The 27,549-nt window shown below is 41.5% G+C and overlaps 1 protein-coding gene across 6 annotated transcripts in view; it reads left to right on the top strand.

Moving 5' to 3' along the window:
• Positions 1 to 13,612: 13,612 nt before the first annotated feature.
• Positions 13,613 to 27,549, top strand: part of MEF2A (myocyte enhancer factor 2A) — a 500,550-nt gene continuing 486,613 nt past the window's right edge. For all 6 annotated transcript variants that reach the window (XM_086958071.1, XM_086958070.1, XM_086958073.1 and 3 more), the window contains exon 1: positions 13,613 to 13,928. The gene's annotated coding sequence lies outside the window, so the exon portion shown is untranslated. The remainder of the gene's footprint in view (positions 13,929 to 27,549) is intronic.

The raw sequence follows: 27,549 nt of genomic DNA, 5'->3' as shown, positions 1-27,549 counted from the left end.
TTTTTTGAGAATATTTCTATTTGGAAGCGCTTTATTGATGATATTTTTTTTATTTGGAAAGGGTCGGAAGAGGAACTTCAGACCTTCTACCTTTGGCTTAATGCCAGTGATTCGAACCTGAGGTTCACAATGAATCTAAGCACCAGGCAGGTAGATTTTTTGGACATCAGCATCTTAGGCACTAACGGACAGCTCTCGGTTAGCCTTTTCAGAAAAAGCACTGCGAAAAACACCATTCTGGAATTTGCAAGCTTCCACCCTAATTGCCAAAGGGAATCCATACCGTTCGGCGAATTCCTCCGGATTCGCCGTAACTGTACGGATATGAATTCATTCCATCGACATGGAGATGCCCTGAAAGAGAGATTGCTCAAAAGAGGATATCCACATCGCCTGGTGCGACAAGCCTACAAACGGGCTAAATATTTCAATAGATCCGCACTCCTACAGGGCAAACCTCAAAAGAAACATGAACGGATCACCTGTGTGATCAACCACTCTACACTGAATCACAAGTTGAGAAATATCATCTATAAAAACTGGAAAATTCTTAACGTGGATGAGAGTTCTACTGCTCTTCCCCTCCCAATGCTAGCCTACAGAAGAAACAGAAATTTAAGGGACATGTTAGTGCATGCTAGACCCTTGACCAAAACTACCCACTCCGATAACCAACTGTCACTTACTGGTCTCCCGGCAGTAGTGGGGAATCATAGGTGTGGCGGCTGCCATGCCTGTAAGTCAGCACTTACCTCTGACGTTGTAACTTATAATGAAAAAAAGATTACACTACGTCACCTCACTAACTGCCGTAGTAGTAATATAATCTACATCTTGTTCTGTGACTGTGGCCTAGCGTATGTTGGCGAAACGGGACGCGAGTTTCGCGTACGTTTCAGCGAACATAAGTCCGCCATTAGGACTAAAAAACTTTCAGCTCCACTGGTAGTACACTGTATTGAGAGGCAACACAAAGAGGATGAGATAAAATGGTCCATCCTGGAAAAAGTAGCTTCGAAAATGGGTGAGCCCATTGAAGTCACACGCAAAAAACGTGAAACATTCTGGATTTTCTTACTGGACAGTGTCAAGCGAGGCCTTAATGAAGAGATATCTTGGTTTGTCACCAAGTAAAGAACTCTGACCTCCTGATCATGTCTATCTGTCGCTTTTTCGGCACTGTTTAGGATTCATTCTGGATATAGTTGGGTTTTAATATTTTATTTTTAGTAGTCCTTTTTCATTCTTGATAAGTATCCTGAATATCACTGACAATTTGGCACGTTTCTGCCTACATCATCTGATCAATTGTCTGCTTTTTTTAGACATTCTCAATTTAGGGCTTGTTCTGATTCATTATACAATCTTTCTTTTGCTCTATTATCAAGGAGAGCAGATCCTCCAAGAAAGAGTCGCCTTTCTCTATTAGACCTTATGCTCGACAATCTGACTGACTGTGTACACACAATATGGCCGCCTGGTTGCATTCGCCTGGTTGTAGTCCCTTGCCTATTTTCACATTACGACACTCTCGCGGCTTTTCATCATGTCCGCGATATTTCAGCCTACATCATCTGATTAATTGTCCGCTTTTTTAGACATTCGCAATTCAGGGCTTGGTTTGATTCATTATACAATCTTTCTTTTGCTTTAATACCTAGGAGAGTAGATCCTCCAAGAAAGAGTCGCCTTTCCCTATTAGATCGTATACTCGGCAATCTGACTGACTGTGTACACACAATATGGCCGCCTGGTTGCAGTCGCCTGGCTGTAGTCCCTTGCCTATTTCCACACTACGACACTCTCGCGGCTTTTCATCATGTCCGCGATATTTCAAACTGCACACCAATGTATAAATCTGGGCGCATAGAAACAATGTCCGACGGAGGGTCCCGAGGACGCGGAGATGCCTGGACGTTTTTCGCCGATTTGAAAGGTAAGCGCAATACGAACGTAGGGCACCCGTTTGGCCATACTCAGAGACGCTGTTCCTTGTGACAGCGCCGTGGACTCACACATAGAGTGTAGAACTTTCGAACCTTAGTTTCGGCATTTCTATGAAATTGCCCACATAATTGGAGGGCTCGTCTCTTTATATCGTCCGCATTGATCCTTCGAGTATACTAGCCCCCCGCTTAAACCTTCAGCCATAGGACAGAGTTTGTGCATGTTACTCTACGCGTTTATGTGATCTTGAAATTGGCCCTGAATAGTTTATCTTTACTTTGCAGGGTCGCGGTGACGTTACGGAATTAAATCAACTTGGAGAATGCCTTACTTTTATAAAATCCGGCCACAACTAAACATTGTAAGTTCCCAGCATAACCTTTCCAACCTTGCAGGTGTAAAACAATCTAACAACATGTATGCTGTGCCTTACACATGTGTTGGTATCTCTTTATACCCCATTAGAGACTCTATTAACATAAGAGTGAACGCCCTTCGTGGACTACAGTATCCTTGGGACCCTCTAAATATTAGGAGTATCTCCTCAGAACCCAAATATCAAGGAAAACAACTGGCGCAATTTTGGTATGACTATTCTATAGGGTGTTTTCACAAAGCAGTTCAGTTAACTCAGAGGATTAGTGTCCTCTAGCAATAATTTTTGACTAGTGATCTCATAATTTCCTTTTTCCAGCCTACTACACTGAATCTGATTTCCCTTACATTATTATGAATATTTGAGGACCACTACAGACATTCGACTTGGCATTTCGGGTAAGCATCATTAATGGGGACCTTACACTTAGATCGTGGAATTCTTTTTTCCCCTTCTTAGAAACCGACTGTAACAGTTTCCCTTGACCACCTTATAGATGCAGCGATTTTCCCGTGACCCGTACCATGTACTATCGTAGAGACTAAGTTGGAGTGATAGCTTTCCTATCATCCTGTAAGTACAACTTACTGTCCACATCTCTCTGTATATTCAGTACCACCTGTCCCTTGTTTTGGTATGTGCAGAATAAATCAACTCGACTGCACATACATTAAATGATAGTGGGACCCCTTACTTTGTACCCATTATTTTATTCTTATACGATTAGATTTCTGTATTCTCACAACTAAGGGATAATATCTCTCTCTTATTTAGAGTAATGAGCCATGGGGTTGACTCAACAGTGGATGTACTAACGCTTATTTGTTCACAGATTTTTTTGTGTATGTGATAGTGACAGATCTGTCTTCTTTTTTCAGGCCTATTTCTCTCTTGCCTGATCCCCTGTTACCTGCACTATCTGATGTTCAAGGTCCTGATGAAGGTGGCTTGCCCACCGAAACGCGCGTAGACCCGCCATAAGAGCCAACAACTACATCTTGTTGACCTTTTACCACATTAGCGCAACCATCTCGCTAATAGGGATCCAGTTCCTTTTTCATCTCTGTATGTAGTATGAATGTGGAATATCTGTTAGCACGTGAGTGAGTTGTTGTATATGATTGTTGTTCAGGGGTTACTTCTGTTTATTTGTTATGGATTTTAGATTTGTCCTTGTGTCTTTTTTGAATTTTTTCTTACATTCCATGTATTGTCTATGAATTTGATAAAAGACGATTCGCTGATTAAGAATTTAACTTAGATGTATTTATATTCATACAAGAACAAAATATAAGAAATAAATAAAAATATATATATTTTTTGAATGAATTTCACTTGCACTTTCTCTGTCACTTTTTGTGTTGACTAAATTTGAGATGTACACATATTATTGAATGATCGGCCACTGCAGGAACATCTTTCTAGTTTTATGCTTTCTCCTCCCCTCGGTTCCTGGGCCATAAATTACTTGTTTGAGGGGGTCCCATTGTTCATGTTTTACATATTCGCGGTTTTTCAACCGTGGGACTTGCATTTGTAACTTCGAGATTTATTCCTTGTTGTTTCAGCTTTAAGACATTCTCCACTGTTGTGTCGTTCCCTTGTGGCTCTTACTTACCTTAGAGTATTTTCCCTGGTATTTCTTTTCCCTTTCTTTCTACTTTTAATTACAGAGATTTTTACGCCTTTGGTCTCACCCCTTTGTCCGGTGCCATTTTTCATTATGGACTCCCTTCAGACTTTTGGTTTCACAGATGATGACTTCAATACCTTAATGGGCAAACTAGCAGGTGACGGCACTCCTACCCCCCCACAACAACTAGGGAATAGTGAATGGCAGAATCTCCTTAACATGCGTAAGAGGCTTAAACGAATCGAATCACATGCTTACTATATGTTTAAATATTTAGAAGCAGGCGTGATCCCCACAGGCTTGAGAGTACGTAATGCCCCTGCACTCTTTATTGACGTCAAAAAGTTCCTGGAGCGGTGGTCACTCATCTCCAACCGCTGCTCCAGGGACTGGATGATGCTCATTATTGAAACAGCAAAGGAGGTGGCAACCACCCTCCTACGTGAAATTAATGACTTAGAAGAAAAACTGAGTACATCCACGGCTGTGGAAGATGGTAAGAATTGTTTGGAAAAAATTAAATCAGAGATGAAGGACTTTGAAACCTACCTCACCAACAAAAAAATGGATAAACTTAAAAAAGATATGAGGTGGTTTACCAAAGAAAAAATCTATCCCTACCTCAACCCTAATTTTTACCAAGAGACATCACAAGGTAACTATAATCCCAATTATAATCCCAATTACAATGGGTACCAAAGGAGACGCTACACCAACTTCTCCGATTCGGGGTCTTCGGGCTCTGAGGGAGACAACTACCAGGAGATGAATTATGGCCAACAAAACCCGGGATCCTCCAGGGGAAGACAGAACCAACGTCCATTCAATGGTAGGGGTTTTTTACACCGAGGCCAATACAGGGGGAGGAATGTTCGCTGGCAAGATCAAGCGACCCATGCACAAATGGACCCTCCACCTCCTCAGCAATACGTGAGGACTCGCAACCAGCAGTACTGGTGGTAGAGACAAGTCATGAATCTACAGCTACCAATGATTTACCTGTATACAATTTGTCCTCAGCCAATCTTCAATCTGATGACATAAAAGTTCTCAGTAGGGGTTTATCATTTGTCCCTAGCAGCTATGTCAATAAATTCAAATTACATGAAGACCTTTTCGCGTTCTTCCGTAAAATCAGATTGAACAAATTCTTCCAAGATCGCCCACCCTGTGAGGAAGTAAACAACCTTTCTGGCTGCAAACCAGCATCTACTTTCACACCTACCCTTGATATGGTGGGTGCTGAAGTACGCATCTTTGAACAGAGCGTCCTTCAAGATGTTGCAAAAGTCATCAAACATACGTATTCTCCTCCTTCAAACCTTTCTCACTCAGAAAGAAATTCTCTGAATGAGCTCAAAACTAATTCAGCCATAGTCATCAAGCCTTGTGATAAAGGCGGGGGCATCGCAGTATTCGACAGAACTAAATATGATGAAAAGATGTTAGAAATGCTAGCGGAGGCTGAACATTATAGACCTGCCCAACGCAAAGAAATAGATCGCTTGAATAAACACATTCAAGAAATTACGCGGTTGGCCTTCATAGATGGGTTCATCTGTGAAGAGGAGCTCATCTTTCTCAACAAAACTTCCCCTACCACCTCTGTCCTTTACGGTCTTCCTAAGACACACAAATCAGAGAATAATCCACCCATGCGGCCTATCATTTCGACTATTGGCTCATGTACTGAACCACTATCGAAATATGTGGACCAATTTCTGTGTCCTCTAACTCAGAAATATACCTCATACATCCGTGATACCGGGGATATCATTAACAAAATAGAAGGTTTACCCTTCAACCCCGATTCAGACATCCTGGTGACGCTCGACATTGAGGCACTTTACACCAACATCCCTCAATGTCGAGCGTTACAGGCAGCCTCCACCCTTCTTAGGAGATACCCCTCTGACCGTCCTGATGCTTTCATTATCCAGTGTTTGGAGATTGTCCTTATGAACAACTTCTTTGAGTACAACGGTAAAATTTATAAGCAGATCAAAGGGACATCCATGGGGGCTTCTTGTGCCCCCAGTGTAGCTAATACCTTCATGGGGGAGTGGGAACTGAAAAACATTTTTAATGAACTTGCACCTTTTTTTGAGAATATTTCTATTTGGAAGCGCTTTATTGATGATATTTTTTTTATTTGGAAAGGGTCGGAAGAGGAACTTCAGACCTTCTACCTTTGGCTTAATGCCAGTGATTCGAACCTGAGGTTCACAATGAATCTAAGCACCAGGCAGGTAGATTTTTTGGACATCAGCATCTTAGGCACTAACGGACAGCTCTCGGTTAGCCTTTTCAGAAAAAGCACTGCGAAAAACACCATTCTGGAATTTGCAAGCTTCCACCCTAATTGCCAAAGGGAATCCATACCGTTCGGCGAATTCCTCCGGATTCGCCGTAACTGTACGGATATGAATTCATTCCATCGACATGGAGATGCCCTGAAAGAGAGATTGCTCAAAAGAGGATATCCACATCGCCTGGTGCGACAAGCCTACAAACGGGCTAAATATTTCAATAGATCCGCACTCCTACAGGGCAAACCTCAAAAGAAACATGAACGGATCACCTGTGTGATCAACCACTCTACACTGAATCACAAGTTGAGAAATATCATCTATAAAAACTGGAAAATTCTTAACGTGGATGAGAGTTCTACTGCTCTTCCCCTCCCAATGCTAGCCTACAGAAGAAACAGAAATTTAAGGGACATGTTAGTGCATGCTAGACCCTTGACCAAAACTACCCACTCCGATAACCAACTGTCACTTACTGGTCTCCCGGCAGTAGTGGGGAATCATAGGTGTGGCGGCTGCCATGCCTGTAAGTCAGCACTTACCTCTGACGTTGTAACTTATAATGAAAAAAAGATTACACTACGTCACCTCACTAACTGCCGTAGTAGTAATATAATCTACATCTTGTTCTGTGACTGTGGCCTAGCGTATGTTGGCGAAACGGGACGCGAGTTTCGCGTACGTTTCAGCGAACATAAGTCCGCCATTAGGACTAAAAAACTTTCAGCTCCACTGGTAGTACACTGTATTGAGAGGCAACACAAAGAGGATGAGATAAAATGGTCCATCCTGGAAAAAGTAGCTTCGAAAATGGGTGAGCCCATTGAAGTCACACGCAAAAAACGTGAAACATTCTGGATTTTCTTACTGGACAGTGTCAAGCGAGGCCTTAATGAAGAGATATCTTGGTTTGTCACCAAGTAAAGAACTCTGACCTCCTGATCATGTCTATCTGTCGCTTTTTCGGCACTGTTTAGGATTCATTCTGGATATAGTGGGGTTTAATATTTTATTTTTAGTAGTCCTTTTTCATTCTTGATAAGTATCCTGAATATCACTGACAATTTGGCACGTTTCTGCCTACATCATCTGATCAATTGTCTGCTTTTTTTAGACATTCTCAATTTAGGGCTTGTTCTGATTCATTATACAATCTTTCTTTTGCTCTATTATCAAGGAGAGCAGATCCTCCAAGAAAGAGTCGCCTTTCTCTATTAGACCGTATGCTCGACAATCTGACTGACTGTGTACACACAATATGGCCGCCTGGTTGCATTCGCCTGGTTGTAGTCCCTTGCCTATTTTCACATTACGACACTCTCGCGGCTTTTCATCATGTCCGCGATATTTCAGCCTACATCATCTGATTAATTGTCCGCTTTTTTAGACATTCGCAATTCAGGGCTTGGTTTGATTCATTATACAATCTTTCTTTTGCTTTAATACCTAGGAGAGTAGATCCTCCAAGAAAGAGTCGCCTTTCCCTATTAGATCGTATACTCGGCAATCTGACTGACTGTGTACACACAATATGGCCGCCTGGTTGCAGTCGCCTGGCTGTAGTCCCTTGCCTATTTCCACACTACGACACTCTCGCGGCTTTTCATCATGTCCGCGATATTTCAAACTGCACACCAATGTATAAATCTGGGCGCATAGAAACAATGTCCGACGGAGGGTCCCGAGGACGCGGAGATGCCTGGACGTTTTTCGCCGATTTGAAAGGTAAGCGCAATACGAACGTAGGGCACCCGTTTGGCCATACTCAGAGACGCTGTTCCTTGTGACAGCGCCGTGGACTCACACATAGAGTGTAGAACTTTCGAACCTTAGTTTCGGCATTTCTATGAAATTGCCCACATAATTGGAGGGCTCGTCTCTTTATATCGTCCGCATTGATCCTTCGAGTATACTAGCCCCCCGCTTAAACCTTCAGCCATAGGACAGAGTTTGTGCATGTTACTCTACGCGTTTATGTGATCTTGAAATTGGCCCTGAATAGTTTATCTTTACTTTGCAGGGTCGCGGTGACGTTACGGAATTAAATCAACTTGGAGAATGCCTTACTTTTATAAAATCCGGCCACAACTAAACATTGTAAGTTCCCAGCATAACCTTTCCAACCTTGCAGGTGTAAAACAATCTAACAACATGTATGCTGTGCCTTACACATGTGTTGGTATCTCTTTATACCCCATTAGAGACTCTATTAACATAAGAGTGAACGCCCTTCGTGGACTACAGTATCCTTGGGACCCTCTAAATATTAGGAGTATCTCCTCAGAACCCAAATATCAAGGAAAACAACTGGCGCAATTTTGGTATGACTATTCTATAGGGTGTTTTCACAAAGCAGTTCAGTTAACTCAGAGGATTAGTGTCCTCTAGCAATAATTTTTGACTAGTGATCTCATAATTTCCTTTTTCCAGCCTACTACACTGAATCTGATTTCCCTTACATTATTATGAATATTTGAGGACCACTACAGACATTCGACTTGGCATTTCGGGTAAGCATCATTAATGGGGACCTTACACTTAGATCGTGGAATTCTTTTTTCCCCTTCTTAGAAACCGACTGTAACAGTTTCCCTTGACCACCTTATAGATGCAGCGATTTTCCCGTGACCCGTACCATGTACTATCGTAGAGACTAAGTTGGAGTGATAGCTTTCCTATCATCCTGTAAGTACAACTTACTGTCCACATCTCTCTGTATATTCAGTACCACCTGTCCCTTGTTTTGGTATGTGCAGAATAAATCAACTCGACTGCACATACATTAAATGATAGTGGGACCCCTTACTTTGTACCCATTATTTTATTCTTATACGATTAGATTTCTGTATTCTCACAACTAAGGGATAATATCTCTCTCTTATTTAGAGTAATGAGCCATGGGGTTGACTCAACAGTGGATGTACTAACGCTTATTTGTTCACAGATTTTTTTGTGTATGTGATAGTGACAGATCTGTCTTCTTTTTTCAGGCCTATTTCTCTCTTGCCTGATCCCCTGTTACCTGCACTATCTGATGTTCAAGGTCCTGATGAAGGTGGCTTGCCCACCGAAACGCGCGTAGACCCGCCATAAGAGCCAACAACTACATCTTGTTGACCTTTTACCACATTAGCGCAACCATCTCGCTAATAGGGATCCAGTTCCTTTTTCATCTCTGTATGTAGTATGAATGTGGAATGTCTGTTAGCACGTGAGTGAGTTGTTGTATATGATTGTTGTTCAGGGGTTACTTCTGTTTATTTGTTATGGATTTTAGATTTGTCCTTGTGTCTTTTTTGAATTTTTTCTTACATTCCATGTATTGTCTATGAATTTGATAAAAGACGATTCGCTGATTAAGAATTTAACTTAGATGTATTTATATTCATACAAGAACAAAATATAAGAAATAAATAAAAATATATATATTTTTTGAATGAATTTCACTTGCACTTTCTCTGTCACTTTTTGTGTTGACTAAATTTGAGATGTACACATATTATTGAATGATCGGCCACTGCAGGAACATCTTTCTAGTTTTATGCTTTCTCCTCCCCTCGGTTCCTGGGCCATAAATTACTTGTTTGAGGGGGTCCCATTGTTCATGTTTTACATGAAGAGATTTAACCACTTCACCATTCACACCCCCCCTCCTTCCTCCCCTGAAGCTATTTCACAGGCTCCTGAGTTTGGAGGGGCTTTCATTAGCAGTTGCCTATCATACCACAGATTGCATAGGTGTGGTCCCTGCTACCGCAATACAAAAGCGCAGTCTTACCAGCCACCAAGATATGCAAGGCCGATCTTCATAAAAACTCTTGCCCTCAGCCCAGGAAGATACAAATGTTAAAAGCAGGGCCACTGGAATAGTGTGACAGGGGAGTACCAAATTATGTGGCAAAGTTGACCAAATTATGCAGCAAGAAAAGGCAAATTATGAGGCATAATGTGTCATAGTTTTTGATATTATTACATTATTATTGTGAGGTTTTTACACACAGTGATACTGTCTGGGCAAAGATGTCCCATCATTAATACCAGTTTATCAACCAAATACAGAAATAAGCATCTAAACGATGACCAGTTAACCTTTGTGAATGGCCTTTCATTGCACGGGAATACGTTGCCACATTTTTAGCATTTTTCAATATATTTGATCTAGAAATGTTTGGGGTTCAAATCTGCAGATTACTTTGCAAAGGATGGATTATGTGTCAAATGTGGCACATCCATAATTATGCAGAAAAAAACTGTGGCTGCAGAACTGCTAAATCCCAGTGGCTCTGGTTAAAAGGGAAAGAAAATCCCTGCACCCACAAGGCTCTACACTATGGAACTCTTTAAAATGTGATTTTTTTTGTTCCACAAAGCGAACTTCCTGAAGTAATGAAGAGATTTCAAAGTCACGTGTGCAGCCAAGCTTCTAGGAATGTGCTTGAAAGTTGCACTACAGCGGTAGGGGCCCTATCCTAAGTACAGAAAGAAATCTAACTTTACTATTGGTTAAGACACTTTGCACCTCCTAACAGATTAATCACAAGTGCCAACCACAAAAGTTTTAACTGGAGAAATATAACTCACCTGAATGTGCAAATAAAGAAGACAGTAAAAAGGAAGTTCTGAAAGTGTATTTATTTATTTGAGCTACAAAATTGTATTTTGACTTACTGTATACAACTCAAGAAACGCAGTACAAAAGATGGAAGCACAATTTGAGTGACAAACATTCAGGGAAGGCGCATTTGAGGCATGCATGTGTATGATTATGGAGAGACATAACAAAAACTGATATTAAAATCTACAGAGAACATAGACATGCATTATCGTTGAGCTGAAATATAGGGTTAGGATAGTTTACACTAAAAAAAATCAGCTGTCATTTGTCTCAAGGTTGAGTGAAACTTGAACGCAATCTTAAAATCAGATAAGCTGCCAGACCTGTCTCGTCTTCTACTATGCCTGGATCGTAACTCATGTGTTAAACTAAAGGGGTGCACAGGCGCACGGAAGCACGCATACACACACATTCTTCCTACTTGTGCCCATGCCCAACACCAGGGGCTCTGAAGTGTCCCTGCTTCACAGCTCAACAAGAGTCAGAAGTTTTGTAAAGCTGCCTTGAGATCAGGCCCAGGGCAGTTTAAGAAGCCGCTTATTTGTCAGGCAGTGAGTCCATCAGGCACCGTATTGTTTCCTCTCAAGTCTGTTATTGTTCTCTGTAGGGTTGCTTGGCCACTCCTGCATGGTGAACGGGCAGGGGATGGGTCATTGATTCCAGGCCCCAGGCTCTCCCTCACTCTCCATCGCTTTTAGTTTACAGGATGTGTGCAACAGCTGCCCGTGAAACATATCCGAGTCTGAACTTTTTCACCATATTACCCCCTCAGCAGTAGGCCAGTGATGTCATCTGAGCTGCCCCTGCAGTTATATAGTCTTGGCGTGAGAAGAGGAAGTGCGCGTCCAGATGTACACCTGTGTCCATGTGACAGGGAGGCGGTTAAAATCGTTCTACAGTATAATTTAGTATTTGCTTGTAAAAAAGGAAGACCCCCCTGTTAGCAAGTAAGGTAAGTTACAAGACCGAACACGCATCTTCACAGGTCGGAAGCCCTATCTATATACATGAAATTACAATACAATTAAAATACAGTCTATCGCGACCAATAATCACGCGGGACATGCATTTTTATACTATTTTTTCTGCCAACTCGTTTTTTTAAGATTTCACAAGCTTGCAAGCCTGCAACAAAAGCTGTTAAAACCAGCAAAATACAAAACAGGAAGTAACAATATGTCTTTTATTAAAAACTATTTTTAACAACGTATTCAAGGCAGATTGACTCAGCATGACATTGTTTATAAAACGAAATTTTGCCTCAGAGTTAAATTAAAAGGTAACTGACAACATATTTATTCAAAGTATTAGAATAAATAAGGCATTTGATTCTTGCTGAATAAAAAAACGTATTACTGCTTCCAGGGAGCATGCGGCGTGGCATCCAATTCAAAGGCAACTGAGACGCCCTGCATTCCAGACACACACCACACACAGCATTTCCCTTGCGAGAGCGAGCAGGGGCACCATCTGTTTGCAAGATAATTACAAACAGATGTTGCCAAAGCTCTCTTCCGCAAGGGAAACGCCAAACGTGCACGCGTTGTAATACAAAGCAATGCAAAACATGCATGTTTTTGCCCAAAAAGCTGATCGATTCCAAAAGCTCCCCTCCTATGCAGCGCATGTGGGTTGCGTAGGCGAGACCTAAAATGGATCTGTAAACATGATGTTATTAGATCATGTTTGTTTTAGACATTCAGGCATGTAATGTAGACTTTAGGATTTATATATTTTGCATTGCACATTTGAAAGTGTTGTTTTATATTAGAAAGGCATTGCGCACATAATTAGAACTTTTTATTCACTCACCAGAGAAGGCTAGATGCTTTATGGTCATTTTGTATTAGGGCTTGGTATTATTAATTTGAATGTTGCCATTTGCGCTCTGGCTATTTAATGTCTAATTCTACCTAGCTTTTTGCTTTTTGCTTTCTGAATCATTAAATTGACAAATAAATCTACAAACTGGATACTGGAAGAAGCCTAATTGTGCACATATGTTTCAGTAACTGTTTTATTTGAACCCAGGATTCACCCTTTGTAGCAAATCAACCCTACTTGAAAATAATTGACCTGGAGCTTCAATAACAGACTACTTGGCATGCTGGTGAATGCCAAGTCAATGTAGCATTTCGACTAAGGTTCAACCCCCACTTAAAGATATTAATTTTAAAACCTATTTAAGTTGGATTCTTTGGAAACGCCCACTGGCACTGTCTAAATTGTTTGAAGCACAATTAGTCATAAAACAAGGGGTGAGGAATCCGTGGCATGCCACATGTAGCATGTGTCAAATGCCAGACTGGGGATCCAACCCCTTCTCGAAATGTGTTCCCTCTTACCAGCCCCTGCGTATTCCCCCTTTCCGCCCCCACACAAACAGACACACACAAAACATTTGCAGCCTAAAAGCAAAGCGGGACGGCGCATGTTCTCCAGAAGGTTAAATAATGCTGTTTATCGCGACCCTGTTAGGGCGTCAACGTCCATGAGCATTAGACAGATGGGTGTTATTCCAAGTCACTCAGTAGCGATAATGATCTGAGGACACTCGTGACATACGTGATGTAGAAGGGGTCGTAAGGTGCTTTAGGCTCCAAGTTTGGTGGCAGAACTGAGAAACCACGACTCAGAGCCCCTACGTTGTGTTTGTAGCAGCGGCCGCGCACGGAAGCGGAAGTGGCTCGCTCGCTCGCTCGCTCGCTGGCGGGCGGGCGCGCGCGGCTCCTCACACGAGCGCGCGCAGGGGGCTGGCGGCGGCTCGTGTGAGCGTCTCTACGTTAGTGCGCGACTCTCTGTGTTAGCAAAGCTAGTGACGCCGATAGAGGACGAGAGGTCGACAGCGGCTGGAAGCCCCCACAAGCGGGTGGAAATAAGGAGCCAGGGACCAGTAGGAACGTGCGGGAGGATCGCAAGCCTCGAGTCAGGCAGGCTGTCCGATCACCGGCGTTGGTGGGGGTGCTGCCTGGGTGCCGAGAGAACGCTACGAGAACTACTGTCAGATTGATGATGGCACAGACGGCTTGAAGCAAGTCATGTCCGGCGGTGAGTGCCTTTGAGATCCTTGAGTAAGTGGATCCTGGGAGGGGGCGATGAAGCACCTGCCTGGCATGTGAGAACAAGTATTGAAACCCGCCCACACTTTGAACCAATCTGCAAACTTTTGTTTGTTTATTAAAGTTCGATATTTCACGGCGTTAATAAGCATGTATAGATTACACTGTCAGTTATTCGAAATGTAAAATCTTTATTGTACATCCATTGGTATTTTCTTGGTGTATTGGCATTAACGTGTTCATTTTACTTTAATTTTCTGGAACAGAAACAGTTATATTGTTTTACATGAAAACCTTTCTATTGATATGTTAGGAATAGTATATTGGTGATTTTAGCGATGATTTTGTGACCGCCATATATTTGTGTCTAGATGTTTGTTCGCTTTTAATATAGATCTCTTTAAACATTAGCGTCTATTTTCCATGACACCCATGAAGGCCAATGCCAGCACTGGCCAGGGGATCACACACCTCTCTGCTAGGCTTAAATCAGTATAGCTGACAAGTCCCATGTCACGTGACATATTCAGCCAGCCCTGACTTTTTTGCCAGAAAGGCATTACGCTTGGAACTCGTAGTTTCTCAGCGTTAAAAGAAATGTATTAATGCCCCCTCCCCTAACATCAAAGAGTAATCATTATTTAAAGAAGCTAGGACTAGTTACAAATGTCATGCATAACGTGGGACAACTGAGCAGGTATGCCTCTGCAAGTCTTTGATCGATTGGGATGGGAGATTTGATGTGTCATTTTCGGGGTCAGAAATGCCTTGTGTGTTGTAATGCTCAGCCGAGCAACGGCAAACAGGCACTGGCGTCCAGATCGTAATTAAACATTTTTTAAAAAAGGTTTCTATGTTTATACTACACACCTAAATAATGTAATGCTTTCTGCTATTGAAAACGTATAAAATTCAAAACCTAACGGACATAGATGAGGCAAGTCCCTGTCTCCTCTCTGGTGTGGATTCATCATCGCCCTTTGGGGAGGCTCCACAAAGTCTTATGCCTGTGTATATCTATGTGGTGCGGGATCCTAGTGGCCCTCATCACATTGTGCTGGCGGCCCCGTCATTCTGAGTGATACCAGTGGGTTTGTCTTGGAAGATAGAACGGTGTGTCTGGAACACGAGGAAATTCAGCTTTAGCAAACGTTTATTTTTGCAAATACATACTCTAAGCTCCTGTGTAAACCATATTGAGTGTCTTTACCACCTTCAGGAAGGAGTGGGGCTCTGGCAGTGCACATTCATACACAGATGCTCCAAATTTCAATACCACGTTGAATGTGACACCTTCTGATTTTATAGTTCCAATATAAAAGTTCAGAAATGTTGAAGTTTGTGATCTCGCAAGCTAGCTTTCATCTCAAGGAGGGATAGAGTCGGGATCTCCCACTGTAGCAACTAGCCACTGCAGCTCTTGCCTCGAGGATCACTTTTTAGTCGTCTTTGAAACCAATCACATTTGTCTCGGTTGATTCTGTCGATGTTCAGTGTTGCCAGTATGGGTAGCACCTGGAGGCCACGTGCGACGACGGAGCTCTCCATAAAGACGGACATTTATAACGTCACCCGTGGATAGAATGAACTGTCAATGTGTCAGAAGTCTGATATTTTACCCACACTCCTAGCATGAGTGTCGTGCCTGGGGGCAGCTCTAGGACCCTACTGCTGGACAAACTTTTGAAGAGAGAAAAGACAGCGGGTGTTTGTGTTCAGTGCACCCAATTTATGGGATTATGGTGGGTTCCAAAACCACGCTAGAAATGTGAGTGGATTTGATATTCACATTTTTTAAAAGTGTCAACTGAGCCTGACAGGTGACTGGCTTCTCCAAACCCACTTGCCTTGAAGAAACTCAGGCCGGCCTTCAGGATGTCATCTTGTCATTGCCTTATAATTTATGTGAAGTTGGAATACGCTGAGAACTGTGAAACTAGAACTAGTTAAATGAATCATTTAACATCTCAGCCGGAAAATAAGTGTTGAAAATCTATAGAGTGAGAACGCGTATAATTCACAAACACGCCGAACAGTGGCCTCTGGGCACAAAGTATATAGTTCAAATGGAACACTCCTTATTCACATAACTTGCGGCCTGTTATCATATACATATAATTTGACGTGTTGGCACGGGTTCCTAAATTGATGGCATTATAATGGGGGAAATGCTTGAATTTTCACTAAGTATCTTTGGCTTTAGGGAGTGTCTAGTACTACAGCCCTGGTTAATTTTTTAAACCAAATTCATAAGCTTCCCCATGCAAATATTTTGTGTGTTTACTATTAAAAGTGTATCCAATTGACCCAAAACTTCATTCAGTCCTTTCCGACACAATCAAATTCGCAGGCATTGTTGGAGCTTTTACTCGTTACTTTAGGTATTAAGAAGAAGAACAAACAGAACTGCATGGTTGATCTTCTATGTTACCGGTTTAAATATTTTAGTTCTCTAAGCCAGCCTCTGCAGAGACCTTTCTGCACACGTCTCCGATTTTTCCGAAAGAGGCTCTCTTCTGTTGAGTCCTAGGTTGGCAATAGAGTTTTGCCTTCAAACAGTATATGTAAAGTGTCGTAAAAGTTGAAAAGGATCTGCCAAGGATCTTCAAACCGTGGGCAACAGCGCTCTTCCAAGCCATAATGCGGAGAGGCAATTTCAGAAGCAAACACAATAAAAATAAACTCATACAGGTGTTGCAAACTAGTGCATTGCGACCCAAAGTGACCCGAGTTGTGGGGCCCGGGAAGGTGGAGTATAACATTGAGATCAATTCCTTTTCTGCTTCTGAGGAGTCTCTACAGCAGACCGCTGATCTTGATGCCCCATTCTCTGCCTCCTCCTTCATGCCCTAGTATTACAGGCGTGAAGGAGGAGGTATTACATGGAGCGGACGCTGTCATATTTATAAACACTCCTAAAAATCTCTTTTGTGCAATCTAGCAAACACGCTATCCAAGATTCTCAGAACCTTCTTCACACCCCTTAGTGAAAGACCATACCTCTCCTCCATCCCACACAATCTAGCATGGCTTTTTGAACTGTATGCTCACCCGATGACTGGTTTTATTTTTCTCGCCCTATATAACAGATATTTGTTACTCAAGGGCATGCCTTTTAGAAACACTGATGGGACCCACCAGTATTCAAACAAACCTGTGCACATGGCGTCACACCCTGATTATGTAGTGAAAGTAGTTGGCAGACCCCGCCTAGTGCGCTGAAGTGTGGAAGACATACGTCGGAACGAGTAGAACTAAAGTAACTTCTTTTACTCCCCTCGCAGAACAGCTATCCACGATTCTGTCCTGACAGACCCTCTGCAGATTTCCAAACACCCAGTGCTTCCTAACTTATGGTTAGATGACCTCCGAGAGATAGATCAGCCGCAGCCACTCTTGTGGGTGATCCTTTTATATCTCACTTTGACTTCTATCTGCATATGTGACATGCTCTCACATGAAACCTGGAGATTAATCTACAGTTTGCTGTTTAAAATGCTCAGGTTTCCTCTTTGTTAGGGTATTCCCGATAAATACATTTAATTCGCCTCCTCTACCAAGCTCCATTTCACCATTAAACTAAATCCTAATAGTTAGTTAGAAAATGAAATTGAGTAGAAAAATCACAAATGTAAGCCACGGCCCGCCTTTTGGCGTGCCGGTGGTTGTTTTGAAATGTGAGCTCATTCCAAAATACTAAAACGTGGGTGAATTATAAATATTTATACAGAGTTGTACAAGTCTTACTTTTGTTTTCTCCAAAACATCTGTTTTTTGTCTGGGATCCAGGCATTATATGCACTCAGGATGTGAGCGAAATATACAGCAAGCAACAAGTGTGTGCAAATGAGCCAAATTATGCCTCTGTGTCTGGTATTTTCAGGACCGCTCAGTAGGTCGACGCACCTGCTCCAAAGTGTATGCTCTCAGTACTTCAGTTACAAATCTCTTCGGGGTCACCTTAGATTTGTTTCTTTCAAGATAAATACACTGGCATTGTGCCCGCCTATTTCCTTTTGTTGGTTGGCTTTATAGTCGCTCTCATTTGCTTGCTTATTACTGGCTTTATTTGTCCTGGGTTGTCTCTCCCCCGAAACATATCATCTTTACCTTCTTTCTAATTGGCTGCCACCCTGACACTGTCACCCTGTATGCTTCAAACGGTCTTGTGTTCTTTTTCCTCTTGCCAAACTCTCCTGTGCTCTGTATTGCTTTATTCCTCCTGCCCTTCTACCCTGCTCTCCATGATGCTGTCTATTTGAGTGCTGCTTTCGCCTCCCCCTTTCGTTAGCTGATTCACCGGTGCTCCCAGCAGCCGTCAGCCATAGGTTACTGATCAGCATTGGCCTGCATATCACTAACCATGACCATCTACGAAAATTGAGAGCCCACAAGGCCCAGCTTTCAAATCCTCAGCCTGAAGTTTTCTCGCTGTTTTTTACCGGTGCCCACTACCTTCCCTCACCTCGGTCCTAATGAAGACCCCACCCCAAGGCGCAAAGTTTGCTCTTCGATATAGGGGTCGAATCGTCGACAGTGTTTTGTTTTATTATCAAACATAGATGACAGAGCGTGTATTTCTGCATCTACTCAATTATGTTATGATTTCTCATTTATGTATATGCCAGGCATCTGGCTGGATAGGTTGTTATTATTGATTGCTGATGTATATATGCGCGCTACCGTCCCTTTTCACCAATCCCTCCCATGCACTCACACTCCACCCTGTGTGCATCTGTCTTTCATAAATATCTACATGCGAAATACATTGTACCATATGATTTGATTTGCTTCAATATTGTGATGAAATAAAATCACATCCATTGTTGGAATGATTTAATGGTGTGTTCGATTTTGATTATATAACGTAGATCATTTCTTGGTTTCTTTATGTATTGTGACTGTTCTCCACTGTGACGTTATCTTTTATACCACACGTTCTCCTCCCCTGCCTGCTCCATATTGCTTCCCATCTCCCCCAACCCCAGTTGCTTCCACCCAGTGTAGTCTTTTTATTTTATTTTTAGGAATCCATCTCAGAGCGGTAAATTAAGAAAAGAAAAAAAAAGTTGCTCATTTCAGTTTGGGGGCACATGGCTACATACAAAATAATGTGGCTGGCAGAATCATCCAAAAGGCATTGGCAACCCCAGTAGGTCCCAAGAGAGAGACCTACAGGTTTTGCCAAGTCTTTTTGTCCTTTCTGTAAGCGCTCAATCAGCATTGCCTTCATGAATCTGTGACCGGACCAACTTTGAGTTATTGACCTTCTGATTGAAATGCATTACTCTAGATATCACTGCTTGTTCAAGTACCGTCTTTCATAGTTCATTTAAGGGGAACATCCTTTACAACGCGGATGTTACACCGCAGTCCCCTTACGACGTAACTTTTACAACGCAAGTTGTAACAACGAATTGCGCTGTGGGGTGCTCCAGGATAGTAAATAGTTTAATTTACTATCCAACTCCTTCCCTACTATCCACGGGGACTGGAGTTGGAATAGTAAATTAAACTATTCACTATCCAGCCCCAAACAACGCAAGTCGTGGTAACGACTTGCGTTGTAAAACATGCTTCGTAAAGTACTGTAATGTAAAACATCGCGTTGTAACGACATACATCCTTCATTTAATGCTCAGTGTGCATAGGATGGCATACATACCATTACGGAGTGTATTTTTATACCATATCGAAACAGACGAGATATTTCTCACAATCGTCTGCTCTGAATCTCAGTCAAGCGCTATTGCAGTCTCTGCCTATGCTTTCAGTGATTTCTTTTTGTTCCCCAGTTAATAATCTCTAATTCCACACCACCAGACTTCGTTGAGCACAACTACAATCATATGTTCACAGCACACTCAATTAGGCAGGAAAATTTGAATTCTATGCTATGTAGATTTTTATAGGTCGCTAATCACCAGTGAGGATCGCAGATGCAGCAATCTGTATTGGACACTGTATACCACAATCCGCTCTTATTCACCAAAGCTTATAAAGATATATCTTTAAAAAGACTCCTGATGTTCTTTAACCAAATGTCTTTCGCATCCTAGAAAATGCTTCTTTGCGTCCATCTTTAGAAGGGGCACACCACAGTCCCCGCTGCATGGTACAGTGGATTCATTTTGCGGAGGACATGTAATGGGGCACAATATATCATGGTATTAATTCTTTTGATGAGTCTAGTGGCATGATAAATTCAGCCCTAGCCACCTCCGACCTGTGAAACACTAGGGGCCAGATTCCTAAAGTGTTTACTTAGGGGAGTGGTAATGCATAAACCAAATTTGACCGTGCACAGAATTTGATGCTTGTGGGGAAAATTGATGTGCATGCATTTGCACTGTTGCTCAAAATTTGCTCTTGAGGTATGTCAAGCGGTGTTGCTGCGCAGATGTGTGAATAGGCTTCCACCAGAGAGAGAGAGATGTCTAAAAAATGCACTTGTTACCTTCTTTCTCTACAGTAGTCTACACCTTTTGCTAGTCTCCCCAAGGGTTAAGCACAAGGCAGGCACTTGTAATTCCCCTGTCTGTACTAATGCTTATGGCAGAAATGAGGTCTGTGTATAAGTTTATAATCTTATGCCTAGTAAGAAGGTTATTCATTTCATTTGTTTCATAGCTCTTTTAGCCCAGTACGTGGTGATGGGGTCCATGACCTACGTGAACTGAGGACCTCTTGGCATCAGCATGCCTCGTTACGTGTGGCTCATGACTGCCCAAAAAATTGTGAAGCAGTGGTGAATGCTCTCTGCTTTACTGCTCTTGGGAGACAACCACGAGCAGGCAGCACAACATCCCTGTCCTGTCCTATGAACTGGGACCAGTGGGCCTCATACTGTTGTGTAGCATTATTTGATAGGGTCAATTATTATATAAACTGTTTTAATCTTGTTGTATAACGTTGTCACCTCCCAGACCAAAAAACAGAGTCCCACTGTAGCCAGTTAACAGTACTATGTTTTCCTTATTACTGCAATTAAAATATAGCCAGTTCAAGTAAAATTCTGTTCCGGTACTGCACATAAGTTATCATGCTTTTTCCTATGCGGATTCTGGATTTAGAATATGGTGCTTTACCATATGGTTATACTAATAAAATATATTTCTAAATATGTAGAATTCAATGAAACCGGGGAACACAACTTCTACTAATAAAATATATTTCTAAATATGTAAAATGCAATGAAACCGGGGAACACAACTTCTACTCTTTTTCGACCTCCATTGTGCTATCCTCAATCCGATTTTAAGCGGACCTTCTTAGAGCCTGCACTGCTGTAGTTTGTACCAGACTTTCTTCGAATGAGTCATCTTTGGGTTTGTTGCAAACAATACTTTCCTCTTCATCCAGCCTTCCAGCCAAGTGTAACCACAAACTCCTTCACCAGTGCATTTTCTTGTTTTGTTCTTTTCTTTCCCCAGATTGCCCCACAATCTACCAAAGCATTCTGTTCTCCCTTCCTCACCCCAACAGGGTCTTGGGAATCTACGAGGCCATCAAAAAAGTAGAATATTCAGACACATTAGAGGCTACAATTTAGTCTGGTTAATAGGTGCTGTTTTCTAGAACTTGTATCTCTTACGAAGATGCTAATGTTTAGTGTAGGAAGGAATACAAAGTGCGCAGTGTGAAATGGCATATATAATGTATCCGCATTAATATTATATAAAAAGGAACTATAAGATATCTATTCTTCACTGGAAAGCCACACGATCATTTCAACTTTGTATTATCTTTCTGCTACAAGCAGTGTTGATTTGCAGAATAGCGTTCAAACATGTACATGTGGATTAATACCCCTATACTTGATTGCAGATGACAAAGATATGAAGGTAAGATCTAAGATTAGTAAGTGTGTCCGTACAAAGGGTGGACTTTTAATGTCTGGCTGGACTGCTGCGCTCAGTGACTTCTTATGTTTTCATCAGAAAAATAACTTTTTTAGAAGCCTTACAAGAGAGAGGAAGAAGGGGAGGCCCCGATTGCACTCACATGTCGATTTCCTGGCGTACAGCGTACTGGAGGGAAGTTCTGTAAATCCTTTAAAGGAAAAAATAATGGCTGTTTCACTTTTTGCCTTGTGAGGAAGCTTATATTTAATAAAGCTTGACTAGTTTGTTTATTATGACAAGCCAAGGGTCAAGGCTATTGCCTTGATCTGTTGTATTATGAGAGGTTGTGATAAAAACAGTAGGATTAGGCGTTTGTGAAAAGCATGTGTTAATCAATAGGCATTTCAGTGTGGATTGTTAATTTTCACTGTGTTAGGGCACATAGAGAGGCACTTGGTTGCATGGAATCTCACAGATAACTGCAGTAGGCCAGGGTTCGGGTTGGCTACTGGGCTGATAAACCCTGTGAGTGTAAGATTTTCTCTATGAGAATCCTTGTTGGGCTTTCTTAAGACGGTTGTGTGTTTGTCCCAACAGTAATTTTGCACATATTTGTTATTTTGGGACGGTATGCTTGAAGACTTTTATGCAACAGCCTAGCATTAAAAGTCGACTTGAGTCGGTTACAGTGACGAGCCAATAATAAGTGCTATGGACCAGTTTGATTCGTTGGGAAGTGTCATGTCAGATGTCAGAGCTGTTTATTATGAATAGTTTTTATCATAAAGGCAGAAGGTCTCCTTTATTAATTATGAAAGCCTATGTTGAAGTTAATAGGTCTTAATGGGCAGGTTTATATTCCACTAGGTTAAAGCCTGTAGACAGGTTTTCGGTTACATGAAATATCTCATAAAATCATAGTGAATAAGTGATTTGGTGTTGATCACTCCCTCTGGCAAACACTGGGGGGGAATGATTTGCTCTGTGATAGTCCTAGTTATTTCAACGCAACTTTAATTTTGTATACATTTGTAATTTTATGTCTATGTGCCTGGTGGTTGCCTTGTTGGGAATATGGTAGGTAAGAGCTGATTTTGGTGACAATCCAGTGAAAGGCTTTAGATCTAATTGGTCCAATGGGAAAAGTTATGTCAGATGCTTTCTTTTTTTGTAGAATGCTGTCCTTTCCAATAGAGGGAGTAAACTAATTTATATTTCAATGCTTACAGCTAGATCTGATATTTAAATGTGGTACAAACAAAAGAGAAGATCAGAAGATATGATCTTAGAATGGGGCTATTCCGCTTGGTGTATGTGACCAGCATTTCATTGCGGCCGGTCTAAAACTGCCCCCATATCCAAGTTTACCGCTTCCATAGACTGTCATCAGGCTTAGTTCTTATTAAAAAAATACAGCTACATGGTTACCCTTATTGAATTGTTGTCATTTTGAGTGTAATTTTCTTCATTAGAGTTTACTCAATTTTTCAAATTTGCTTTGTGATTTTTTTATTGCTTGATGTTTTTGAATGTATTCATGTTTAGATACTGCATTAAACTTTACACTTTGCCCTAAGTTAAGCCTCTCTGCTCTGCGCTATAGATACCAGGGGTTGAGTTCTGGTAAACTTAGTGACTTTAGTATTAACCCTGACAGTTAATGAATGGTATTATTCCTTCAGGTGGGGGACCACCCACCTTAAATCCACTTTCTAACAGCAACTAATCTCCATTTGTGTGTGATGGTTGGAAAAGGGATGTTTGCTGTTTGAGTGGGAGTGAGCAGAATAATATATTATGTGAGATGCTTTTCGCCTTATTTGATAATGAGTTCTCTATAATTATGCTGCTTAAGTGCGCAAATAGTTTTTTATATGTACTTCCCTACTAATACAAAATATTTAATATTGAAAGTTATAACCAAGAAAGTATGCCTAACTTATTGTGAAAAGCATTTGCCAAAGCCAGTGGACGTTTAAGGATTATACTTTTACATTATGTAATGGCCGTAGACTGGTATTTTGTTACACAGAATCTAACGCAGTACTTTAGTAGACAAAGTTTTGGTGTGTTTTTTACTACTCTGACAAACACTTTGGGTTGAATTTTTACAATGTCATTATCTTTGCTAAGCCAGTTTGACATTGTTTAATGTGTTTTTACCTAATGTAATGTTTTGCAATGTTAAATTTTGTTACTGTATCCCTGTTAATTACCACATTGTTAGCTCTATTTAGTGTACCCTAGTTGGTAATGGTGACAAGCCAGTGGTAAAGTCAAGGGTCCATATTGTTTCATCAAGCCCATATGTCTAATCTGTTGATTATAAAAATGTGGGATGGAGATTGTAGGTCTTACATTTTATTGTGCTACATATAAATAACAATAGGGTTTTAATGGTGGCATTATGTAACTTTGTATTTAAGTCTCTATCCGAGTATTTTTGGGCCTCATGTTTGACAAATATCGATCTGCAATTTACTTAGTAGGAATGCATTATAACGGATATGGTAGAAGCGGTTGCAATTTGTGCACTGACTTCTACAGAATGCATTGGCGTTTTATGAACTAACTTGTGTTAATAGGTTAGTTCCGAAAATATTAAAACGTAGTGGGTCACAATTCGACACATTCCATTAAGATGCAAATTGTGACTCACTATGTTTGGCTAGGTGGACTGCTCAATTCCGCAGACTAAGTCTCTGAAAGGTTTTGAATAAAACAATTTTTCCTTAAATGTAGCCCTAAAGGAAGAGTTAAAAAAAATAATTACGTTTTGGGGAGAAAACAGTGGACACTGGCCACTGCCAGCTCCTAAAAAACATGTTTTTGTATACATTGACAAAGGGGAACTTACCCCTTTCCATTTGCAAATGACTTGCATCTTTTGAGGAGGTAGTAAAATATTAATGTTTGCAACTGGATTTCAGTTACAAAAAATTAATACATAACTTAAGAATTGGTATTTGGAAGCAGCAACCTTTATAAACCCCTTCCAAATACCAATTAGGTATCTACTTACAAACCCAAATTACGATTCGGTAATGTTACAGAATCGCAGTTTTGGTTTTGTACTTTAAAAACAATAATCCATTTTCCAGGTGTAAAAGCCCAGATTTTACCCTTGTGATCGTAAAAATGCTTTGTACCTGAGAGCCTTTTTTTAATTGATTCGCACAGATTACCTTAGTAGGCAACGCTTCGTCTGTCAAACCTTGTGATTTACAGCGTGATAATCCTTGTTGGGGGCTTGTGGCAAAGCTCTAGTACAATACGGTGGACTTAAGTTGGTTATAGTGAAACAGCAATGATAAAAGCTGTAGGCTAATTAGTTCATTGGGTAAAGTTATATATGATTCCATAACCTGATGTGTTTATGGAAAAGTATTGAAAAAGCAGTAGGCCTGACTTAATTTTTGTGTGTAAAATAATTTGAAGATTTTTTTTATTTTTTATCCTCATACAGCAATATTTTGGAATTGGAGGTGTCGGGGGTAGACTTTCCCTTCCGCTATGACCTTCTGGGTTTTTGGGGATTTCTCCAGGGCGGGCGCAACATGTGCTTGAAGAATTTCTGGCATCCCTCTGTGTTTAAGCCCCTTTATGTCCGCTTCCGGCGTAAAGCGGTTGTTGGTTGAGCTAGTCATTTTGACTACTCATTCAAGTTTCCACTTGAGACATTACTGCATTGCTTAATCATTGGACCATACAGAGTTCGTAAAATTGTATTTGTCCCAGATAGCCCAATATGCATTTCTCCTACCCCTTTGTCCTCTTATGTCTAGTTGATATGTTCTTTGTATTGAGACTAGCCACTCTTTATGCGTTGGATGTACACTTTTTACCCACTTAATGCATATCTCTCTCCTTGGCAATAGAATCAAAATAAAAATAATTTTCTCTTGATCTTTACTCCGCTTTGGACTTGTTCCCTTATCGTTTCTTAGCCCAAAAATAACCAAGTCTATACTTGCCTCTATCTGCCGTCCCAACACCTTAGACAAAGTCTCATCCGTATCCTTCCAGAAATCCTCTAGTTGATGGCACTGCCGAAACATGTGGAGATCCTCTGCACCCTTCTCTCCACATTTGGGGCAGCTTCTCTCCCCTTGGCCTTTGAACTTTGACAGCCTCCTTGGCGTCCAATACGCTCTGTGAATAAACAGTTTCTTCTTAACAGTGCAGATCTCTCAATTTTACAACATGTAGCTACAGATACTTGCCAAACATGGTGGATATCTTCCTACGGCAGTACTCCTCCCAGATCTCGCCTGGAATTCGTCCTCTTCCTCCCCTTCCTGAATCACGGCCCAGTACCATTGAGCTATTTCCTTTTTATAGATCTTTTTCCTCTACAGCATTTTTTCTACTTCTCCCGTTCCTTCTTGGCTATCCATTACATTTCAAACCCAGCTGGACAATTGGTAATACTTAAATCGTGAGATTGATCCTTTTTATTTTTTCACTCCGCTTTTAAAATAATTTGAAGATGTTAGGGAATAGACTAATAGAAAAAAGCAAGGATGTGTGATGTAAAATGCTTGAGGTACTTCTAATATTCACTTTGTTTTGAATGCTGATATTATGACAATAACAAGCATTTTGATTGATACGATTTATCTAGGAATAGTGTGAAATAATCATTTATTGTAAAATACCAACACTTTTGGGCTGGGATGGGGATCCATATCTATATAGATTACCTACTGGCAGTTGCCAGGAGATAGTTACAGTTAGGACCTAGTTTCCATAGGAAAATCGTTTTTTAAAAATTTGCCACTAACTTTGGTGTTTGACGAATATTTGCATAATTTTCTGATCAAGTTTGTCACTAACTTTAGCTGCTTTCTTTAAATTTTCAGGGTGATCTTTGAAGCGGGGGGGGGGGTTGAGAAAAAGGAGATTTCTCCATGTTAATTTCCACAGGAACTTTAGACACGACTACAGCCCGATCTTCTGAATGGAATTTCCACAGATTTTGACAGAAAGATATCCGTTGGTCCAGAAAGCAACCTTTTTGTTAAATTGTGTAAATCTATTCTGTAGTTGCGAAGTTATGTAGAGCAATTTCCAGGTGTGCGTGTGTGGATATAGATATAGATGCCGAGGATCAGCGATCCCATCCGATCTGATTGGCAACCCAACACTTCAAACCAGGAAGTGTTGGCAGCGATCTTGTGACTCGGTAGAATGGTCACAAAAGGAGGCAGGGTAGAAACACCCTGACCCCCTAGGCCTCTCCCACAGAGACCCTCCAGGGACAAAAAAGCATAACAAAAAAAAAAGTCAGCTGGAGTCACGCTGAATCCGCAAATCCAGCTGAAATGTTTTACAAAAACAAAGCACGGGCTCTGCACTTGGGTATTAATCTGCCCATAGGTGTAACAGGTGCTGGGGCATTGTACGAATAAAGGAGTGGGGTGCATGAGCCCCACCTCGTCCTTGGGCCCACTACCTCCCCAGGGTCTTGTAGTCCAATGGAGGGTTGGAGGGGCCCGTGCCCCCCCCTCCCTGCTGGAGCCATAGATTTCTCTTGGGACCCCTCATCCCGGGCCGGCTCCAGCATTGTCCCGGGGTGTCCCCCCACCCCCTCCCCCACCCACTCCTAAGACACTGCTGTTTGCTATGGCTTGGCAGGAGATTTACCACTCCCGCCAAACCATAGCAAATGCTGCTCCGCTTCTTGTAAACGAGAGCAGAAAATATTCTCTTGCTTACTGAAAGTGGAGCGGAATAGCTTTTGGACAGAGGGAGCTGCATGTTAAG

Source organism: Lissotriton vulgaris, chromosome 2_1 (assembly GCF_964263255.1).
Source record: "Lissotriton vulgaris chromosome 2_1, aLisVul1.2, whole genome shotgun sequence".
Lineage (NCBI taxonomy): Eukaryota > Metazoa > Chordata > Amphibia > Caudata > Salamandridae > Lissotriton > Lissotriton vulgaris.
Note: the sequence above shows the minus strand (reverse complement) of the source record. Positions and strands in the feature narration are given on the sequence as shown.